The sequence below is a fragment of the Phascolarctos cinereus genome, unplaced genomic scaffold (assembly GCF_003287225.1).
Source record: "Phascolarctos cinereus isolate Bilbo 61053 unplaced genomic scaffold, phaCin_HiC Scaffold_4;HRSCAF=312, whole genome shotgun sequence".
Taxonomy (NCBI): domain Eukaryota; kingdom Metazoa; phylum Chordata; class Mammalia; order Diprotodontia; family Phascolarctidae; genus Phascolarctos; species Phascolarctos cinereus.
In genome coordinates this window covers 548,339,330-548,345,899 of record NW_027555847.1, presented here as the reverse complement: position 1 = coordinate 548,345,899, position 6,570 = coordinate 548,339,330, and positions in this window count along the sequence as shown.

The following is a 6,570-nucleotide window of genomic DNA, read 5'->3' as shown; positions in this document are numbered from 1 at the left end:
CTTGATGCCTCTCTTTTCTTACCACTTACTTTAATAGTGGAAAAAGTATTGGATTTGAAGTCAGAGAAACTACCTTCAGATTCTGTTTCTATAGCTATCCCTTCCACACCAAGGGGGTTAGGAGCATGGCACTCCTGCAATCTGGAAAATCATGTAAAATTTTTGGCCCTCCCTTTGTACCAGAGAAGTCTGAATTTTTTCTTTTTCTTTTATGGGGTGCTTATTTGGGTTATGTACTTGGTCATGGGCTCTGTGTCTTCTGCTGGCCTTCACATGTCATCTGAGGCTTCTGCAAAATTCCCAAAAAATTCCCATCTCATTTCTTATGCCAACCTTTGATATATGGAAACTGGGATGAAGAAAGTCTCAATGTGGAAGGAACGACTATTTAGTTCCCCTGTACCCTTGGCCAGGCAACTTAACCCCTTTGTATCTCAGTTTCTGTAAGAAGGGCCATTTCATGAAACATGCACAAAGTAGCCCTTTCTGCTTCTGACTGTGTGTGTGACTGACTCCATTTCAACACATCAGAGACGATGAACTTTCTGGTCGCTTCTTGTCATGATATTACTTGGGGCTGAAAGGACTTGGTGTTTTGATATAATGTGACAAACCCTAGGTGGTCCCTTGGTCCTATATTGGTTAAAAAGAAGGAATAGCTTTTGATTCATTCTATTTCTTCAACTCTCCCTGTGGCAAGTAGTACTCTCTGTGTCTAGAGGGGGTAGGCATCACTCTTTCCCTTTAAATCCCATAGTGGCTCCTATGTGAAGTGTCAGCTAGGCAAGATTATGCCTGGGCCACTAGCTAAATCTTCTACTTTGTTTACTTTCTTAAGTGGGTGATCAAATATAATATCTGGGGTAGATATTTCTAGGTTTGGAGGTGATCTTTTGAGTTTTAGAGATCCAGAGATCCTGAGTCTAGTAAGTGGAGCTGACTGGAGCAAGAGAAGCTTCTATTTCGTAGAAGACAACCACCAACAAGAGGAGAAGCCCAATCTCTTGAGCTGGCTTATCAGAAGACATAGATTTTGAGGGAGACAGTGAGGAGGTGAGGTGAAATGCCTAATCAGCAGACTTGTAAACAGCTTCAGATATTTAAATATCAGCCTCCCAGTAGATTGTAGCAAGTTAACTTTTAAGTTAAGAAAGTGAATCCACAGGAAGGCATAAGAACTAGGACTACAATCAAGAATCACTTACCCAGCAAAATTAAGCATAATATGTCAAGGGGGGAAAATGATCATTCAACGAAATAGAAGGATTTCAAGCCTTTATAAGGCAAAGACCAGAACTAAACCAAAAATTTGACCTCTAATATTAAGATCCAAGAGAAACATAAACAGGAAAAAAGGGAAAAGAAAACATAAGAGATTCAATATAGCTAAACTGTTTACATTCCTACACAGGAAGATACTTGTAACTCTTAAAAATTGTATCAGTAACGGTATAGATAGAAGGAATATACATAGACAGAGGATATGGGTATAAGGCGTATTTGAGGGAATGATAAAAAAAAAATTAAGGGATGAGAAATAGGAGTACAAAAGGTACAGAAGGAAGGGAGAGGTAGAATGGGTAAATTATCTCACCTGAAGAGGTGAAAAAGACCTATTACAGTTCAGGGGATGATAGGGAGGGGCGGCAATGGGCATTGCTTGAACCTTACTTTCATCAGTATTGGCTCAAAGAGGTAATAATATATACAATCATATGAATATAGAAATGTATCTAACCCAACAGGGAAGGACAGATGATTAAGTAAAGGGGCTGGGGTGGGGGGAAGAGGAGAACTGACAGAAGGGAGGGCAGATCAGGGGAGACAGAAGCAAAACATTGGTGATGTGGGAAAGGGCGAAAAGAGAAAGAGGACAAACAGAAGGAAGAATAGGATGGAGGGAAATACACAGGTAATAATCATAACTGTGAATATAAATGGGATGAACTCTCCCATAAAACAGAAGCAGATAGCAGAACAGATCAAAAACCAGAATCCTACAATATGCTGCTTACTAGAAACACACTTGAAGCAGAGAGACACATGCAGAGTAAAGGGTAAGGGGGTAGAGTAGAATCTATTATGCTTCAGCGGAAATAAAAAAAAAAGCAGGGGTAGTAATCCTGATCTTAGACAAAGTAAAAGCTAAAATAGAACTAATTAAAAGAGCTCAGAAAGGAAACGATATCTTACTAAAACATACCATAGACAATGAAACACTCAAATTAGAAGAGCAAGGAATAGTCTACCTGTCAGATCTATGGGGAGGAAAAGAATTCATAACCAAACAAGAGATAGTGAGCATTACAAAATGTAGAATAGATCATTTTGATCAATCATACTGAATTGAAAAGCTTTTGAATAAACAAAACTAACTCAACCAAGATTAGAAGGAAAGCAGAAAGCTAGGAAACAATCTTTATAGTAAGTATCTCTGATAAAGCCCTCATTTCTCAATTATATAGAAAACTGAGTCAAATTTATGAGAGTACAAGTCATTCCCAAATTGATAAATGGTCAAAGGATGTGAACAGGAAGTTTTCAGATGAAGAAATCAAAGCTATCTATAGGCATATGAAAAAGTGCTCTAAATCACTTTTGCTTAGAGAGATGCAAATTAAAACAACTCTGAAATACCACCTCACACTAATTAGATTGCTAATATGATAGAAAAGGAAAATGATAAATGCTGGAGAGGATGTGGGAAAATTGGGACACTAATGCACTGTTGGTGGAGTTGAGAACTGATCCAACCATTCTGTAGAACAATTTGGAACTATACCCAAAGGGCAACCAAACTGTGCATATCCTTTGATTCAGCAATACCACTTTTAGGTCTGTATCCCAAAGAGATCACAAAAAAGGGAAAAGGAGCTACATGTGCAAAAATATTTATAGCAGCCCTATTCGTGGTGGCAAAATATTAGATATTGAGGGGATGCCCATCAATGGCTGAACAAGCTGTGGTATATGAATATAATGGAATTACTATTGGGCACATTTCAGGAAAACCTGGAAAGATTTGTATGAACTATTGAAAAGTAAAATGAGCAGAACCAGGAAAACACTGTACACAGTATCAGCATCATGTGATTATCAACTAAGAATGACAGCTTTCTCAGCAACACAATGATGCAGACAAGTATAAAGGACTCACAAAGGAAAATGCTATCCACATCCAGATAAAGAATTGATGGATTCTGAATGCAGATTGAAGCACATCTTTTTTTACTTACTTTATTCTTTCTTGTGTTTTTACCCTTTTGATCTGTTTGTTCTTCCACAAACATGAATATGGAAATATATTTTACATGACAGCATATGTATAAACTATATCAAACTGCCTAATGTTTTCGGAAGAGGGGAGGAGAGGGAGGGAGGGAGAAAAATTTGAAACTCAAAATCTTGTAAAAAATAAATGATAAAAATTTTCTTGATATGTAATTGTGGGGGGAAAAATAAAATACTATTTGAAGTTAAAAAATAATAAAAATAAAGTTTGCTTAATTCACATTTAAAAAAAAGAAAGTGAATCCAATTATTTTTGTCAAATGCATACATGTGAGTGTTCAGTGTTTAGCATTTCTTTTGTGTATAGCTTAATTTTGATATAATGTGACAAACCCTAGGTGGTCCCTTGGTCCTATATCAGTTAAAAAGAAGAAATAGCTTTTGATTCATTCTATTTTTTCAACTCTCCCTGTGGCAAATAGTACTCTCTGTGTCTAGAGGGGGTAGGCATCACTCTTTCCCCCTAAATCCCTTAGTGGCTCCTATGTGAAGTGTCAGCTAGGCAAGATTGTGCCTGGGCCCCTAGCTAATTCTGTCCTATGTCTGATTTTATGTGATACATTGAGTGCCTTCTTACTTCTCTCCTTTGCCATGAGCCAAAACCTAAACCTTAAGCAATTTGTCCCTGGCACACTGGCGTGCACAGGGCTTTTTTCAATGAACTGAAAAGTGTAAGAAAAGGAATATACTTTCTCTCTTATTAGAGGACAGGCTCCTCCAGGACTGAACCTGCTATAGACCATATGCCAGATAAGAAGGAATTCTTGGGGAGGAGCCAGAAATTGGACTTCTAAGGAACCTCCCAACTTTAAATCTATGAAATTGAAATGAAAATTCCTTGCAATCCAGAATTTATTTCTACCAGGCTACTGAAATGTGACTTTCCAAGGTTGCCAATAGTTTCTCTCTGACTCTGTAACATTTGACATTACTAAGGACCTCTTTCTCTAAATTCTCTCTTCCCTTGACTTCTGTGGCATTCCCATCCAGGTTCTCGTCTTCTCTGATAACTTCTTAACCTCCTTCACTAAGTGATCACTCTTGTCCTGAGTGAATTGGGTTTGAGGCTTAGTCTTTGAGGGAAAAATCTAGCCAGTAAACCCCAAGTTAAGTAGGCAACTTTCAGCCATTAAAATTTACCTTTCTTTGGGCAGAACACCCTCAGGAGGTGAGGGGAAAGGGAAAGGAGAGGAGAGGACCAGCCGAGTTGTCCAACTGTCCCCATTTAGGCAGCTCGGGACTATTCACAGGTTGTGAGGACCATGTGTATTAGTAGGATTTAGTGAGGTTCGGATTCGCTCCTATAAATGACACTCTCCAATGCACCAGAAAATAATAGGAAATAGATAATTTATTTAGAAGAAGCAAAGCACAGATAGTTTGAATTTGCATAGAAAGCATAAATAATAAGAACAATTTTAAATAATAAGAACAATCAATAATATAGCACCGATCAAGAGAGTCGGTAATGGAAGAGAATACATCACCAATTCAAGGGAACCTCCAAAATCAATCAACGGCTGGGAGCCCCGTTGCAGCCTGTACAAACTTGAATTGTGTAAAGATTTTCCCCGGGCGAAGCGTCCTTCCCGCGGGTGAGGCTCAGCGGGCTTACAGGATGCAGTGTTTTTATATTGTTCTAAACAAAGAAGGCTTGGGGCCAAGAAGCCCTTTTTGATGCTTGCGCTATTCATGGTTTGTCCAATACACATCTGACCTTAGCCACGCTCCCATCCGCCTGAGGCTTGGTATTTTGTTTTTTAATAACATCACGTCTCACAAGGAGAGGAGCCAACCCTCCATGTCAACGTGACCTAGGAATGGCTAGTTCCTGGAATGCTAGGCCAAGAACACTCAGGAGATATGGAACGGTCATGACCGAGATTTGAACTGAACCTATTTATTTGAGTGATCTTATTAATTTAAAGGGGAATTTCCAATTTCCATTTCACCATGACATCAGGGAGCTGATGATATGACTTAGATTTGAGTGAGGAAGAAAGAGCTGTGCAAGGTCACTAGCCTCACCTTTTCCTCCAGAGCCAGCTGGGTCCAGTGGTGAGATATAGATCAGGACGACTGCAGATGGTCCCAGATGTAGTGGGAGATCTTGGTCTTTTTAAACCAAAGTCTTCTCAAGTTCTCATTTTGAGTGAGGCAACACCCATTCAGTGAATAGGCCTCTTTAAGGAGTGAGTGTAAGGATGGCCCCTTTAATTAAAAAAAAAAAAAAAAGGCCAAACTGGGAGGGAAAGACCCTCAGGGTTTCTCATCAAAAGAGAAAGTTTCTATTTATGTTTCCTCTGAGCCAGGAGAGCCCAAAAAATAACCATTAAGTGGTGCGTGGGCAAGGACCTATTGTTGTCCCCATCTATGAGCTCCAGAATGGATTGCATTTAAGGCTTGGTCTTCCAGAGAAAAATCTAGCCAGTAAACCCCAAGTTAAGTAGACAGCTTGGAGAGGAAAGGACATGTGAGAGATGTTGATAATTCTGTTGCACATAATCATATTTTACCTCTGTGCCTCCCCTACTACAGCTATTTCCCCAATAGCATAATCTTGTTAATTGTAGAATCCATATCACTTATTTGCCTTGTTTCCCTAGTGTTTTTGAAATTATAATGACCCAGCTTGGCCCCAAAGAAGAAATATGAGAAGGAACTCCTACTTCTTTGCAAAGGGAAATACTGTGGATATGGAACCCTACAGATAATATAAGGTGTTTTATTTTTTTTAATGGCTTGGTTTTTGCTGAATTTTTTCCCTCTCTTTTTTAAATATTTGTCATATGGGATGGTTGAAAAGGGAAGGGAAGAGGAATATCTTGGGAAATGTAGGTGAAATGGATTGGCAAAAGATGACAGAAGACAAAAATGACAAATGTTGAAGAGGCTACAGGGAAAATGGGCATATTTCTGCTCTGCTAGTGGAACTGTGAAGTGGTTCAGTCATTCTGGAAAGCAATTTGGAACTATACCCCAAAGTTACTAACCCTACATACATACCCTTCGACCCAGCAATACAACTACTGGGCCTGTGCCCCATGAGATCAAATAAGAGGTAAAGGATATATATGCATATATATGTGTGTGTGTGTGTGTATATATATATATATATATATATATATATATATATACACACACACACATATATATATGATATATACACAAAAATATTTCTAGCAGCTTTTTGTAGCAGTCAAAAACTGGAAACTAAGGGAGTGTTCGCCTATTGGAGAATGGCTAAACAAATTTGGCATGAATGCATGAAATAGGAAT